Genomic DNA, 17053 nt, shown 5'->3' with positions numbered 1-17053 from the left:
TCTTTGTTGCTGAAGACCAACACATGAGTGCTGTGTGCTGCCAGACATGAATCCACCTTTGATCAAGCTCAGTGTGTCTGCCAGTATTGATTACGGTGAAGGGAAGCACTAATTTTATTGAACTAAGCTTTTTTTTTTTTTTTTTTTTAGGCAAGGTCTGCTTGACACAGGGGAGAGGAACTTTTGTCAGGGGCTGTACCTATCTGTGAGGTCTTCTGGTAGCTTCTAAAGCTACCATGGCCTATAATGACCATGGTGCTTCACTTGGTGGCCACAGCTATGAGGTAACCCAATAGGGCACTGGTCACCTTGGGCCTTGGAGGGTTACTGGGCTGCTCTTTCCACAGCTGGGTCTCTTTCATTTAATTTTTTTGCTTGCTGTCTCTTCAACCTAATCTTTCCCCTGACCCTAGTAGGACAATAAATGCCAGTTGAGACATGCCTAGTTCTTCCCTATCTTCCTCAGCCTGTAGTCCTTTCCTTATCTGAGTGGCCAGAAATAACCAGTTCTTCTTCTCCTTTTCAAATGCTGTTCATGCAAGATTGGCCTCACAGTACGTGCATGCAAGAGTAAAGCATACAGCTTGTGTTTTGTCCATGGACGATAGGGATTGAACTCTACCAAGATGGGAGTTTCCAGAGGTGGGATTCATTTGCGGCTACTGGGGATTTTCCCGGATAGATGATCCAAAGCAGAAGACTTGTGTAGGTTTCAGAGCATCTCTTTGGTTGGATTGCATGGCATGAGTCGTGTATTAGAAGGCATTACAGGAAAAGTGTTTCGGATTCAGAGGTGCATAATTACGTAAAGACATGAGTAAAGTATATGGGGAATGTTTTTTTTTTTTACCTTTTTTTTTTTTTTCTCCTCTGCAGCAGATTTTGTTGTTGGTGTCCTCTTATTTCAGTGTACTTATCATTGCTGGATGCTAGCATAAAGGAGACTGAAGTAGCGGTGTAGAAATGCCGTGTTTAAAAGCAGAGGTCATGATATGGATTAAAAGAAATAAGCTAGAGCCTCAGCAGAAGATAAGAGGGTGCAGAGTCTCTGGCTACAAATGCAGCCATCCCTGTTCATGCTGCTCTTAAAATGCACCTTGGAGAAAGCCACCTGAGCTAGACAGCTAGCACACTGCTAGGGGCAGCATGATGAGGGATGTATCTACATGCCTCTACCTCCCACTTGCTCTCTTGACTGGCCGGACCATTCTCTGTGGTGAAGAACGTGCGATGTGCTCAGCTGTTGATCCCCTCCAAAGCTGAACCTGCACTGAAGCAGCTGTTCAGGCCCGGGCAGCTCAGGCATGGCACATCCCATGGCCATGAACACATCAGTGAGGTGCTGAGGGAGTGGCAGGGAGTTTACTCCAGCCAGTGCTCTGAACAGGCAGCAGATGAGGTGGCAAGAGCCCGCTGGGTGTTAGCGCCACGCTTCTCTTGCACGTCTGGTACATGAGGTATGAGGAAACACAGGGAAAAGTCTTGTGCTTTGTAGGCAGCTTTATTCACAGTGTCCAGATAAGCATGGACTGTGGCAGTGGCTGTAGGTAAAACTCTCTCCCATGGGTGACTGGTAGCCCTTGTCACACTCCTCGGTTCACATTAGCTGTAGCTGATAGCTTAAATGGGACAGATGTGCCCTGTGGACTTTTCACTGCGTCTCTGCACAACGGCGAGCTCTGTTCTTTGACAGCCTCAAATGTCTCCATGTTGGCCAGCTGTGTGCAGGAGGCTGAGGGGGGTTTGGAGAAGTGAAATGAGTGTTTGTCACTTTGAGCTGTAAGCACTTAAGGAAAATTCGTAATTAAATAAAGAAAGGAAATGGCAGCTCTGCACCCTGTTACTTCGTGCACATCCATGCATGTGTGCATCTGTATATAAAGAGCCATTTTAAAAGGCTGTTCACTCATCTCCCATTCTCCATTTCACATTCATACAACAGGGCACTGCTGCTCCTGGTGTACCAGTAACTGGGAGAATGGAGTTGCAAGGCTAACAAAAGCGTCACTAGAAAGACAGGATTATAGCCAAGATTTTGAAACAGTGATCTACCAGCATGACACTTAGAAGAATTTTCTGTTGCCTTGCTCTTGCATGTTTAGTTCTCCCATTCATCTGGAGATCAGTAGAAAAGCTGTGGAAGTGGACACTGCTGGGAGAGGGAAACATTTCCCTGGGGTCACCGACACCCAGCAAGCACCAGTACCCTGAGAGTAATGGGAGAGTTTAGCAGTATCAGAGCTAGCTGCTTGCTTCTCTGAGGCAACAAAATATATAAGTGTTTGGTCCCTCAGAAATGCTCAAGGCATGTGCTTAACCTTCAATCAATAGGTTTTTACTACAGGGTCTGGTAGTAATGGCAAAACACCTGCCCTTCTTTGGGATTGAGGGGTTTTTGATACCTTCTGCTATCCCTTTGTAATGATGGGCATGAACCTCAAGTGGCATAAATAGGCAGAAAGCCCTTGGTATCACTGGAGCTGTTCTGACCAACATGACAAGGGACATTGGCCTCATTGTTACTGTTGGCCTTGGTTACCCACTTTTTCTGATTTCCACTCAGAATTACTCATGCCAGTTTGTCAAATGGGCTATGTGTGGTGACTAAAGCTGGCTTGGATGAGTCTAACATAGTTCACTGTATCTTACACTAACATGAGTTGTTGTTATTTTTAATTTCCTGACCTATGAAAAGCATATATGTTCGGGGTGAATGAGTATTTTACTATATATGGAAATGTCTCCTTGTAATATCAAAACATCTTTCGGGCAGCCTATGTGTACTGTTTCATATGCAGCTATATTGAGTTGGATTCAATGCTCCAGGGGGCTGTACAAAATGACATACTAATGGATGTGGGAGGCAAAAAGGCTTTTATATGCACTGGAATATTTAGCTACCACTGTCTGTGTAGACAAGGGCAGTCTGAGACATTTGACAATTCATTCCCACAACTATCCCAAGACATAATATCCCTGGTCTTCCTGCTGTGAAAGGGGTGTGCTGTACTGCAAGGATATCTGCATTGCTGGTAGGTTCTTGCACTCCTCTGACTGTGCAGGGTCTGGAATACAAGTGCCTGGCTTTAAATCCTTTGTGGTAACTGCTGCCTGATGTCTATTTGGCTCTGAGAGCCTGAAAATCTGGAAAAGGTTGTCCATCAGCAGAAAAAAAAAAATAAATAAAAATGTGTGAATCCTTTGTTTTTCTGTCAACAAAGACGTATCTTCAGAGGAACCTGAAAATAAACTGGCTGATTAGGTCAAGTATATATGACTCAAAAGGTTAATAGACCTGCATCATGCCTGTGAATTCGTATTTATGCATAGCGTGTGCTCAGATCCTCTTTCAAAGCAGCTGGCTCAGGGGTTATGGAACTGTTGTACTGCACAACCAGGGAAGGTGTTCTGCAGCCCTAAGAGTCTTGTTCCTGAAATCACTCAAGTCCCATGGGTGCCTGTGGTGCCTGTAGGGTATAGGCACATTTTATAACATACCCACCTGACTGCTCTTAAATTGTGTCAATGTTAAGCCCTTGGGTATGTGTTATACCTTCTCCCAGCGGTAGCATTTCAGCTAAAGCTCTCTTCCCCTCCACCCCGGCAATGGTTCCATCTAATTCTCTTGCAAAAGAAATCCTCTTTCTGCATCCTGGCAGGGTGTGAGCTGCATGTGGGTCGAGTGGTATTTGCTGAAAAAAATCACTTCTTTTTTATATGTTGCACCGCCTTTCCAATGTAATTACGAACTCCGTGTCAGTTTTGATTTCTACATGTGTAAAGCTCATGAATCACCTGTTATTTCCCCTTTCTGTAGTTTGATAATGAATGTTCTTCCTTTAAAGTGTTCACTGTACTACAAGTCTTTGACCATGACTTGTCAGCTCTGGCTTTACCATAGTGAATGACTGCAAGTTGTGCAACATTGTCCCTTGATGAAGATGAGTGAGCTCATCATTGGGAATCAGAACGTGACTCCTCTCCCAGGCATTTTTTCATTAGCAGAGGAATAAAGTCACCGAGGCACGGGAAGGCTTCTGTAATGAGAAAGATCAGAATGGAAGATTAGGAACGGCTCCTTGAAGCTGAGTGAGATTATCACAACCCTTTCCACTAGGGTAAGTAAGAACTGAATTGGAGAAGTTAGGTCACCAGCTTCTTGTGATGCCTCTCACCATGTGGGAGTATCCCAGAAAATTTAAGAGGGAGCAAATGTACAAGCAGTAATGCTCTGTTTTACACAAGACCTAATTAACATCTGAAAATTCCTTTCAGAGAGAGCCTTAAGGTCAATAGGTGAGTGGGATTAAAAGAATGAATGAAACACTTAGAGGGCTAATGAGACAGATCATAACAACTCTGTTAGAAGGAATCAAAAGCACTAAAAGTTCTCACCTTTGGGAGCATCTGCTAGCTTTTGGACAATGTCATTGTTCTTTGGTTGTCCATTGAGGGTTCACTGATACCAAACCTCTTGTGAGTGAACAGGAAGATAAAAAGAAAAATCAAGTTAGGTAGGTCACAGGGACTACTCACAACAGCAGTTTATCTATATAACATGGAAGGAATCACCAAAAGCATTTTCTGTGTGTAAATATACATATGCACACTATGTAAATTGAAACTATTTATATGCATAGTTGTTCAGACCTCAGTAGATTTTGTGTCTGGGAAGTGTGAAGGCACAACACTTTCAAGGGGAAAAGTTACATTTATCACCTTTTTGCTTGCATTATACACTGACCTCAGCAAATGTAGTAATGAAGACAGAAGTACAAAAAAAAAATATCAATACAGTGCCTCCCAACTGCTTACCCATGCATGTTCCCAAATCCTGCACTGAGCTAGGTTTGAATTTTGCAAATCCTTTCCTTTATAATGGGCTGAACAAGCAATCAGGTTAAAACAACCTCCTTTTTCCTTTGGCTCCCTGCTCCCTCACCAAATCTGCCCTGTTTAAAATCCTCATGCTGAAGTTTGGAGGTCAAACTAAAATTTCCAGGCTCTTCCTGAGTTTCTTCCTGAGAATATCTTGGTGAAAGGTGTGAGTCCCAGGCCTCTGAGCAGTGGCTTAACCATCCTTGCTGTTCCTTACAGTGGGAAGCCATTCCAACCAAGATGACTGAATGCTTGGAAACCCCCATTGCTCTCCTGAGCCTGATCTGAAGTTTTATTTGTGTAGAGTTTGCCAGAAGAATGTTAGTCATGAATGAAATATCCATAAGATCACACAACTGTCCTCCTAAGCTTTTATTTCATCTATTTTGAAAGTGTGTGAAATTTTATAATACAATGCACTCTTTTGAGAAGAGCTGCAAATGAGAGATTGCTGTGTTTCAGTTGTGGCGATGAATGGAGTAGATGAAGGGAGCTGTTGTTTATCGGTCCATCATGCCAGTTGCATACATCCTTTGCCCGATGAAGCAATTCCTTGATTTTGTATTGAACGCTAATTGTTTGTGTGAGCTCTGTGTTTTAACACAGAGGGCATTGCTCATTCCTGTGGCATTTCCAATTAGTGCTACTCACATGCACTCTAGTCAGACATACATGGTATATAAATCAAAAGCCAAAGGGGTGCTGATTTTGTTAAACTGATAGGTCCACAAGGTCTTAGGGCCAGCCCTATGCTGATCTCATCATGATTTGCAGGAGTGGTTTGCCTGCTGTAAGTAGTGTGGTGCCGGGGGAAGGCAGGACCTCGAATCCCCATGCTTGTTCTTTCCCTGGGGATGGTGCTGAGTCCATGTCCCACCCTGCCAGGGTCACCTTGCGCTATTCCAACCGCTCTGTGGTGCAGGGATGTGATCTGAGGGCTGGGAGGGGGCAGTCAGTGGACTCCTCTTCTTGATTTGACACTCTGATGAGGACAGAGGAGAAGCAGTGCTCAGGCTGTGATTAGGTTTAGAAATGTGTTCCCTGGCAGGGAAAGCTTTGATGATTCATTAGTGGAGCCTCCATGGATCTGAAACAATTTTGCTGCACATTTCTCAATCCCTGTTCTGCTCGTCCTGCAGATAACTAGGTGACAGGCAAAGATTTTTCTGAGGAAAAAAAAAAAGATGTTAGAAGTGAGCAACAGCATCATAACAGCAGCCAGCAGAGCTGCTGCAGATAAGGGCCTGTGAGTATTTCCATTACCCTGTTGTTTGAGTGCTTACAGTTCAGCCATTAAAATTAGTTTGGAACTAAAAACTGACGCAGGGTTGATCATCTCAGTAACACTGAATACACTCGAGGTATGTTTTTATAACATAGGTTCCAGATTCTTGGCAAAACTGATCATACACAGATTTGTCTTCACCTGTTAACTGCAGACACAAACTCATGTGTGTAGTTTAGAAGTATGGGGCACAGAGGGAAATAATCCAGGTCTGTAAACACAGGAGTTTCCTTGTGAATATGAGGGGGCACTTCTTTACTGTGAGGGTGACAGAGCCCTAGGACGGGTTGCCCAGAGAGGCTGTGGAGTCTCCTTCTCTGGAGATACTGAAAACAATCCTGGATGCCATCCTGCACAGTGTGCTCTCGGCAACACTGCTTGGCAGGGGTGTTGGACCAGATGATCTCCAAAGGTCCCTTCCAGCCTCAACCATTCTGTGATTCTGTGTACCCAGAGCTTTTTCTGTGTCCTCCAAGTGGGAAGGTCACTGTATGGCTGTGCATGTAACATAGCCCAGAGCTCCTCCACATACACCGGTGACAATAGTTTTGGACATAAGGCTTGGCTGAGTTGTGACATTTGCTAGCCCATGATTGGTCATGATGCCACAAAGAAATTCTTTTTTTTTTTTTTTTTTGAAGTAATGCAAGCCATAGTTTGAAATCCTTTATATTTTTGGCTTTGGAACACATGTAGTCTGTGATCTTTGCCCTTAAGCGAGTAATAAAAAAAAGTCCAGTTCCCAACTCCTTCTGCACTTCAGCAGCCTCTGGGCGGTGCTGCTGCTGCTGGTGATCATTGCTGGGTTGTGATATAAGGCTGCCTGTGTGGGCACGGAAATACATCTTCAGCAATGTAATGGGGAAAGTCCCTCTGGAGGGCTTATTTCTGAAGAGGTCATTCTGCAGTGTAGGAAGTAAAGAAATAGAGAAGATAAATCTTCCTGAACATGTGTTATGCCTGTACAGATATGTGAGGATCCAGTAGCTGCTGTTGTCAATGTATATGTCTACTGCACTGCTGCTGGAAACACCTCTTGGAAAAATTGTTCTTCCTTAGTGATTTGCTGTGTGTTTTTCCGAAACACGTTCACATCTGACAGCTGGTTATTGGGTGGATTTTCCTCGGCCAAGGAGGAAAGCAGAATGGGGCCAGGATGCGAAAGAGAACCAGGATTTTTTTACACAAGATGAGGGGTGTAATCCCTTCTGGGGAGGGAAAGGGCCAAAAGTGACCAAGGAGACAGTGAGAGGAGACTTTTCTCACAGGATGAGTTCAGGGACGGGAAGTGGCCATCGCTGAACATGAATCCCTGCTCGGCCTAGCCACGGGCCTCAGCTGACACAGGCCTGTCACCCCACCTGAGGGCTGGAGACCATAACCTACTCCTGGCTCCCACGAGTGACCAATTAACGCTCATCAAGAAAGAATCTTTCACTCCATAATATCATCACTTTTTATTTTTACACTCCTTTGATTAAAAAAAATGAGTAATGACTTGTGCTGTTGACTTTGGCCACCCCCTTGCAGATCCCCTTTGATAAGGCCTGGTCAGGAGGCTCGCGTGGTGATTCAGAGCGCTCCATGTACCCGGGGGCGGCTGCTAATTAAGGCAGCCATGGTTGGGTGCCTCATCTGGATGGCATGGCTGCCTGGAAAGGAAGAGGACCAAAATCCTGAACAAAAGTCACCCGACAGAAATCAAAGCAGGCCCACATGAGACCGGGGGTGACGGTGCTTACCGCAGTATCACTGCGTCTAGTGGAAAAATAGCTGTTATTTACTTTCCCGCTAGCCAGATCAGATTAGTCATATTTGAAAACTACTTTAATCAGACTAATAGTAAACATACTTGTTCAGCTCAAAAAAAAAACCCTTTTCATTTTTTGATTAAATCCACTTGATTTGCTTGATGCGAGCACAAGTGATTGGCACAGCTCAGAAACGTCTGCGCAGCACCATGTCCTGGTGCGTGCGTGAGTGTTTTACTCGACTTTTCTATAGAAACCTCTCCCTCCTGCTAGGTTACAGTTACTTACACCAGCTTCTGCCATGTTTCAAGGCTGAGTCACCACCTCATATATAACATATGAAGTCCTGCAAGTTTACTCTATTGTTATTATTAGATCTCTGTAATTAACGACCTTATTTTGGAAGAGAGGGAGTGGAAGCAGTGTTCTTGAAGCTTGTTTATAAAATTGAAATTTACCAGGGCTTTAGGAAGAGCAGAACTAGGAAACAATGATGAAAAGCACCCAGGCTCTATTTATGACATCAGCCCAAGTGTTTTGCTTCTGTTGCAGGATTCACTTAGAATTGAAATTCAGATGCTTATCCTGACACGCTCTTACTGGTCTGTTATTGGGGCTGAGAGGCCTCTGTCTTGGATTCTTCCTTCTGGGTCTGCTCCCAACCCTCTTGTATCTTAAACAATCTGTTATTAAATCACCTGGGATCTCTATGCTGCCATAGTCCCTCTGGGACAGGATCTTGCTCAGATGGTCACTCTGGAGCACAACCGAATATGGTCCCATCTGACTGGCTTGCAAAGTGCAATGTCCTCCTTCCCTTGTCTCAACACCTTGTGGGTGTTGTGGAGGACTGGTCAGCATGCTGACAATGGTCTGAGGGTGCAAAACACTGTGTGTGTGCTTAGGTCCACTACTGTGAGCCCAATCTGAACTTCAGTTCTTCAGTAGTGAAGAAAGAAGCCAATTGGGAGGTTGGTGAGGTTTTGTCCTTGTGGGTGGCATGGGCAGCACTGACTGAGCTGTTGAGGACTAGTGCTACAATTGTTTGCTTCTGTAGTGACTCTTGTCAGCCAGAGCTGTAAAGATGACCCATGAGTTACAGAGATCACTTGCAAAGGTGGAGGCCACCATGGTGAGGTGACAGAGCAATATGGTGTTGCACAGGAATGACACAATACTGACAGCCTGTCCTAAAGCTCCCTGAATACCCCATATATGTTGGTTCAGGTGCTGCTTTGAGAAAGAGAAGGGGGCTGCAATTAGTGCTTGCCCAGCCAGTTCCCAATACCTACTGTGTTGCTGAACAGAGAAGCAAGGACTCAGCTTAGCCAAAACCACCAGCAGACACTGGAGTGAAGCTACAGCTGTGCTGCTTGTGAGACTACTGTACGCACAGATAATTCACATAACCCAAAACTACAGCAAGAATGTGTCTCACTAGGAGATGTCTTTCCAATACAATGCACCTGCTGTGGGGCAAACTGCTTCCAGGATCTGGAGCCAGGGCCACTGCTTGCTGGTAAAGATTTTATAGCCAGCTGAGCAGCAGTCATGTGGCTGCCTAATGAGAATGGTATTTCTTATAAAGGAACTCGTTAGAGGTCAGGAGAACTATAGCAATTGGACTGGACTAAGAGAAAGGACTGGTCAGCTGTTGGCTGCATGCTGAATTGCTTTCAGCAGATAGCAGGGTGAAAAATTATTATCGGCCCAACCCATGAATCAATCTCTCAAGGAGGTGTCTGAGTAGATTGTAGGTGTGGTGATAATCTTCAGTGGGCTGGGGAAACAAGCCCATAGTTTGTAATCTCTTCTGCTGACATCTGTTTTGTGAGTCCCTTCACTGTGGTTTCACAATCCATCAGCTATGGAATCATCAGCGTGGGAAAACAGAAATCAAAAGAAATGTCTGGGACGTTAATATTAACCATAAATGAACTTTGTTTTATTTTTTTGTAAAACAAAAGAGAAGGTCACTGGGATTTCCTATTAGAAATAGACAGCCTAATGCAAGAGTGGGTAATGTACCTAGCAAGAAAGCATAGGCATTTTGCCTAAGACCTATATTTTTGGTCAAATACTGCTTGCTGTACTCTCACAGGTGGGCACTACAGAGACAGCTTCCTAGTCTCCCATCAGCTTGTTTTCCTTGTACCAAGAGTGGTAGAAGTCCCTTAGGAAGTCCCCCAATCCCATGAATCAACTGAGCACGCTTTGACCTAAAAATTTTATGCAAGCACTGATTATACTGTTTAGGTGATGGGCCTTGTCTAAAGAGGATCCTCTTGCTTGAGAAAATCCAAGTTTTTTCCCTTCTAGGTTACCCCTTGGCTTTGTTATCTGAACGTCTTGCATTGATTTATTCAGTAAGAGTACAGGCAGTTCCCTGGGTGCTTCAAGTTTGGTCACAAGCCACTGAGACAGGCTCACCCAGCGAGAGCTAAATTGATCTTCAGTTTTTTCTCCTAACATATAGAACCTCAATCTCCTTCCCTGGTCCCCTGGTGGCTTTAATACATTCACCTCATGAAGGACCAGGTGACTACTGAACCACAGCGAGGGGAGGAATGTGCTGTTCCTCTTCAAACAACATCATTTTTAGGGGCTCAGCAATACCAGCACATCTCATGAAGCTAAAAGCAGCAGTGAATTCTCAAGGAAAGACCTTGGGATGAGTAACCAGTGAGTTGGTGTCCTTCCACCTCAGCTAACCTGACCTGACCTCACCTGCCCTGCATGGATCAGCAGGAGCAGCCGATGCCACTGGCACCATGGTAGGTGGGCAAATATGAAAGGGGACAACAAATGTGTTGTCAGACTCAGCTGTGAGGAGAGTCAGTAGTGAGGAGTGGTTTGCTGGGGTGGGGGGAGAGGCTCTGTGGAGGCAGGAGATGCTCTTGACTAACCTGCCATCCTTTTCAGAATTGAAATCTTTGAAATGGAAGCTGCGCAAGCCAGCGCGGGGCCCTTTTGCCTTTGGTACAATAGGCTGGTGAGGGAAGCACTGTCTGCAGTTAAACTGGTTTGTCATATCAGTGTGAGGAGGATGGTGAGCCTAATTATTGTACACAGCCTCGGGGAAGCAGAGGAGGAGGGAAAACAAGCTCATCCTATGACCCAGAGCACTTTGCTCATTGACTAATGAGATCAAAATTTGGAATTCATTAATATGAATTCCACTTTCCCCGTTGACTGATTTTGGCTGCGCTGGGGCGACTGCTGGTTGCTTGGCCATAGCTGGGGACACAGCGTTTGCGAAATAGGGCAGGAGCCCTGGGTGCAGGGTGCCAAGGCCCAGCAATGCTGAGCAACACGGGGAGGTGCTGCTCTGCTCCACTCTGCTCTGCTCTACCTGCTCGCCCCGCACCGGGTGGCAAAGCAAGCTGTGGCTTGCGCTGTAGTAATCATAAGTAGAACAAGGTCAACTGCCTATTTCAGTCAATGTGACAGAAATAGAGTTGATCTCAATAAGATCCCAGCTCTTTCTTCCTGTTAGGTTCTCGCTTCCAATTTTAGGATTGCTGTAATCAAGCTGTGGAAGAGGCAGTTTGTCCCGTGGAAGGGATGCTGCTTGACGCACAGGCAGGAGGAGAGGGATTGCTTGAAAACCCGCTTAAACAAACAAGTCTGCTGCCGTGGGCTGGGTCTGCGTGGTTCAGGTGTTGTTCCCATCAAGTCAGCAGCGTGGTTCTGTAGAAGGTACTCGGGTGGGAAGAATATGGGTTCTCCTTCCCCTCTGGTGGTGGCTGCACTAGGGGAGAGAGGTGGCTGGGCTGGGCCACCTGGGCTGCCCCTCGTCTGGCTGAGCAGATATTTCCAGGTCTGTATATCCATTAAATTGCTGAAGCTCCCACTTTGCACAGAGCTTACCCTGCCTGCTGCCAAGGAACAGTGATGCCCTTTTCGTTGGAGGCAAGATGCTGACAGCTCTGATGCAGATGGAAGTGGGGTGGGGTGGGAACTGGCAGAGAGCGCTGATCTGAATGAGCAGCCACTTACAACACAAAGCTCCCACTGTAAACAAATTAGGATGTTCTCTCAGCACAAACATTTGGAGTGCTTTTGTGATACTTCAATTAGTTTCCTCTGACAGACCTGCGAAGGCAGGAGCACAGCGTAGCTGTTGGATGTGCTTCACCTTGCGGCCAGCCCACAGACCTGGGTGTGTGCGTGGTGCCTTCAGCCCTGCTGGGCTGGCGGAGGGCTGGGACCCTGGAGTCCTCCTCCCTGCTCAGCCCCCTTGAAGCAGGCATGAGATGCTTCATCCACACCCCCAAGAAAGGCTGGTGCTGACTTTTGGGCAAAGGACCAAAGGTGGTGGCTCCCCCGCAGTGTGGGTGCTTTGCTAGCGAAGCTCTTCTGCTCTTTGCCCTGGGCAGGGGCAGCACTTGCCTACCCTGGAGGAAACCCCCATCAACTTCTCCTCTGCTCTCTGAGCATGAGCACTGACACAAACTAGAGAGCTGACCTGCCGAGAGAAGAGGTACCAAAAGCAGGATCTGGGCCTCTTCTGATGGTTTTTGGATGAGGGCCATCAGCTCCCCGTGCCATGTGCCTGCAGCAGCACAGTGCAGGCTGCAAGGCACAAGATGTGGCACAAAAAGTAGCTGGGGAACCAGGACTGCCAGCACTGGTGATTTGGCATGATTTGCACCCTGGTAGGTAGTTTGCTGATGGCAGTGAGTGGGGCTGGTAGGAACTGGGCTGCATTATGAAGACATTCATCTTCTGTCTCACGAGTCTCCAGCTGGCCATGTAGTGTTGCACGTTTTCATACCCCTGACCTTCAGAGCCTGGCCGGTGTTTGCTGCTGACCAGGATCACAACCACAGCCAGGTGGAAGGTCTGGAGTGGAATGACCTTCTACAAGACGAGAACCTTCGGGAGCTGCTCTCCTTGAAGAGGGCTTGTTCCAACAGCAGCAGTTGAAACAAGAATTTCTGAAGATCTGTTCTGGCACCACTCTGCGTGCAGATAAGCCATAAAGGTCATATTCCTGTCCTGCTTCCCCTTCTGCTTATAGGGGTGGAGGGAGAAATACACAGTGCACCTTTGCAGGGGAAGGGAGTGTGTTCCCCGTGGGTAAGGAGGGAGGGGCTGCATCAGCCTGTGGAAAAAAAAAATAAAAATAAAAATCAGAAGGGAGAGCACACAAAGCATCACTTCTGGCAGGCAGCCGCCCTCTGCAGCTTGAGGAAGAAAGGGCTTGGCTTCACGCAGCTACCCAAAAGGGTATCGGGGCTCAATATTGCCCGAGACTGCACCTACATCTCTCACCTGGGGGCCTTGAATGACTCTCAAAAGACCTGTCCTGTGGTGCTGTCTCCAGTGTGCCCTCGCCCTTCCTATGCACGTCCATCTGCAGATCCCAGGCTGCCAGGACAGGACAATCAGATATTTGCCTCCGGGAAGGAGACCTTGTGCGAGCACACAGAAAGGCAGGGTTTGCTCTCGGTGAATCAATAGGCTTGTCTGGGTGCAGGGCAGGGTGGCATTCGGCCCAGCTGGCTGTCAATAGCTGTGCTGCTTTCTCAGTTCACAGCTACTGTCAGGGCAGCAACTATCCATGCACTTAACTTTCTGATAGAGCTGATTCGAATAATTCACCTTCCCTGATCTCTCCTTTAAGCCGGGAGGACTAGCCTTTATGACCCCAAACTGCTAGGCAGAGCTGTAGAAGTGGCTCCAGCTGGACCTTCTCCAGCCCTCTTGCTTTCTAGCTCAGTTCCCCATCACTGGCATCTTCCCCTTTGGCTATATGAAGGAGAGGCATAGTTCGGGGTCTCACCCAGTTTCTAAGAAAAGGAACTAAGGTCATGTCTGATCTGAATACGATTTATTAATAAAGATCTTCAAAAAGCAGTTCCCTTTTTCTTTTCTGACACTCTCTATCTCCCCGATCCTCACGTACCCATGTGCCATCTGTCCCTTCCTGCTGATGAGATCCTGGCATTGTCCCCTGGAGCACACCTGAAGACTCCTTGTGCCCAGAGTCTGTTCTGCTCCCTGTGGTACATGTTACACAGAGGAGGCTAGTAACTGTGTGCTCACCCAAAGAGCCATTGCTTAAACGGGGAAATGTTAATAATAAAACAACTGCCAAAAAATCAGTGACCATCCTGTTGAGGTTCCTGAGAAGGCTGCAGCCAGACATGATCAGAAAAGCTTTAATACAAATGAACAAGCTGGACCCAGGTAGGTTTGAAAAAACTAGCTTGCTTTCCTGAAGCAAACTCCTGTTTAATCATTCCTCTGTAGATTTGGAGGTGGCACATCCTGCCAGGTAAGTGGAAATATATTTGTTTTGGAGCCCTGGGTAAATGTCCTGTAGAGGAATTAAAATGTCAATCTAAAGCTGCATTTGTTTAATGAAACTGTATAAATAAGGCTGTGAGCGGGTCATCTTCTGCTTGAGTGCTGCATGCTGAAGGTGTCAGACCACCTCCCACATTTCCCGGTGCACAGCTGTCCCCGTGGGGACACGCAGATCCCTGTGATGGCACACTTCATTGCCTGATGGCTGGTGGGGGTCTGTATAGCTGTAGGGCCAAGCTCCCATGCAGAGACACTTGTCCCCCTCAAGGCTGTGCCCACGGTGTGGCTAGGAGGTAAGATGGGACCAATACTGCTGCTACTGCTGCATAGTCCTGCTTGGGCACTGTGCTTAGTCACAGGCTGCAGTTACCATTGCATCCAAAAAGCATCCACATGGAGCTATGGTGCCATAGCTGTTGTGTTTTAGTCTCTTACCGAGGTCATTTTAAAGCAGTTTCCCCACTGCAGATGTCACCAAAGGAAACAGGTGTACAGGGATACTTGTCTGGGGCTAATGCTGGATCTAATGTTCATTATAAACTCATTTTGTGCATGGTTTTAAACCCACCCACTTCCTTAGAAGATGAACTGTTTGTCTAAAAGGGAGTTAAGTTTCCTCTTGTACCAGAGGGAGGATCATTTAACAGGGAAGTTTGTGGTTTACTGAGGAAGGTGCCTTGAAAATAAGCTCCCCCCTCCCCCCAAAAAAAAAAAAAAAAAAAAAAAAAAAAAAAAAAAAAAAGGTAACCTTTTATTGCAAAAACTAACAGGAACTAAACCAGGAGGTTTTCCAGTTTCGCTTGTGTAGTGAACTGGCATTTGTACTGAGGACAAAGGCTGTGAGGGTGTGATTGCATTATTAGTATGTGCATTAAAACCCACCAAGAATCACACAGCACTTACAGAAAGACATGGGCGAATTTAGTGGCGTACACACAGACACTCAGCCTGGTCCAGGCAGAGCTTTTCTACATGAACATGAGACACTACCACCTCTGTGTATGTCCCTGGGTGACCATACATGTACTTGGACACACGGGTGAACATCAGACCTCCAAAGCCCATCAGTGTACTGTGTCCTTCTCTGCTACAAACAGCAATGTGTGGCTGTGGATACAGGGATGAATCCTTGGGCTGAGGAGAATCCTGGGTGGGTTCTCCTTCCCTCTGTCATTTGGGGAAAAGAGAAGAAATGTCCCTGATTGTACAGCAGAAGACAAGAATGGTTCACGTGGAAGAAATCCCTCCATAACAGGGGACTCTTTAACTTGAGAGCACTTAAAGGATTTTGGTGGTGTTAGTGGGAATTTTGGTGGATCCTTCTTCACATCTGTTAAATATCCGATGTGTGTTTTTAGCAATCTTTACCCATTTTGTTAGGTTGAACGAGTTTGATTAGGTTTTATGCAATTAGTATACCATGACAATTTAGGGACATTTGCTTCAATTCAGCAATGATTTCTCTTTGTCTGCTTGCAGTTTTCTACAAACATGTGAGCAAGCCCACTGAGATGGCAAAAGCATTCAAAAAAAATGAATGTCCAAATCCCATGGGCTGCTGCTTCTGGAAGTGGAAATTTAATGAAGACCTGCCAGCTCTGGTAGTAAGAGCTCTTGTGTGCTTTTCGGGAAATAGGAGTGTCGATGTTACGGGAGAGATAAGTTGTGTCTCTTATGGGTGTTGAGTTACAGAAGGCGAAAGCATTGAGAAAGCTGTTCATTGAAAATGCTCAGGGAAAGAAAATCACAGCGGGATGTGGTTTCTGTGAGCAGGAAGAAGGCCAACCGTATGTCATAGGCTAATAAAATATATTGAAGATGAAGTCAGTAAAAGTTCTGTAGGAAGCCATCTGAAATGGGATGAATAGCGACTGTATCACTTACAGCCAATGTCCTTACAACAACACAACGTTAAGGCAAGAATGAGACAACGTTACACGTGGCCTCCCTTTGTACGGTGAGAAAGCTTGGCCTGGCTGGAGCACTGCCTGCCTGCGGTCAGCTCTGCATGGCCGCTGTGCGCGGTGAGCCCCGCCATGAACAAGCCGTGAGGCGTTTGCTCAGGGCACACCGTGAGTACTGAGGAATCTGGTGAGGGAGATGGCGAAACCAATGACTCCAAACATTTGCCAGCACGCATTTGCTCCAGGACACCTGTAACTGTGGGAGGATGCCCAAAAGCAGAAGCAGTGGGCGATCTTATGGCTCTCTACAGGTACCTTAAAGGGGGCTGTAGCGAGGTGGGGGTTGGTCTGTTCTCCCATGTGCCTGGTGACAGGACGAGGGGGAACGGGCTAAAGTTGCGCCAGGGGAGGCTTAGGTTGGATGTTAGGAAGAACTTCTTTATGAGAGTGTTTTGAGTCATTGGGATGGGCTGCCCAGGGAAGTGGTGGAGTCACCATCCCTGGAGGTCTTTAAAAGACATGTAGATGTAGAGCTGAGTGATACAGTTCAGTGGAGGACTGGTCCGTGTTAGGTCAGAGGTTGGACTGGGTGATCTTGGAGGTCTCGTCCTGGCTGGAAGGACCCCCGCACACCACGTGTGGGGCATCAAACAGCCTGTGGAGAGCTCCTGGGCTCAGCAGAGAGGACATCGTTTGGGGGAAGAGCGAGCCCAGCCTCCCCTATGTGAGGTGGGGCTGGGGGTGCCTGAGGCTGCCCCTGAGGGGAGCCCGTTCCCCCCCCCCGGGCTGAGGGCACGGATCCCCCGCCAGCCCCACGGCGGGCCGCGCTGAGGGGAGAGGGGGGGGCAGCGGCGCCCTCCCGATTGGCTGGCGGTGACATCACCGCCCCGGCCCCGCCCCCGGCCACGCCGCTGGCCGCG

The 17053-nt window shown here is 47.0% G+C and overlaps 1 long non-coding RNA gene across 1 annotated transcript in view; it reads left to right on the top strand.

The window, feature by feature from the left end:
- LOC311434028 overlaps positions 1–15831 on the top strand; it is a 224997-nt gene extending 209166 nt beyond the window's left edge. Inside the window, exon 7 of the long non-coding RNA XR_014691213.1 lies at positions 15709–15831. This is a non-coding gene — a long non-coding RNA (uncharacterized lncRNA). The remainder of the gene's footprint in view (positions 1–15708) is intronic.
- Positions 15832–17053: the final 1222 nt, after the last annotated feature.

Source organism: Aythya ferina (genome assembly GCF_964211825.1).
Source record: "Aythya ferina genome assembly, chromosome: 3".
NCBI lineage: Eukaryota > Metazoa > Chordata > Aves > Anseriformes > Anatidae > Aythya > Aythya ferina.
Note: the sequence above shows the minus strand (reverse complement) of the source record. Positions and strands in the feature narration are given on the sequence as shown.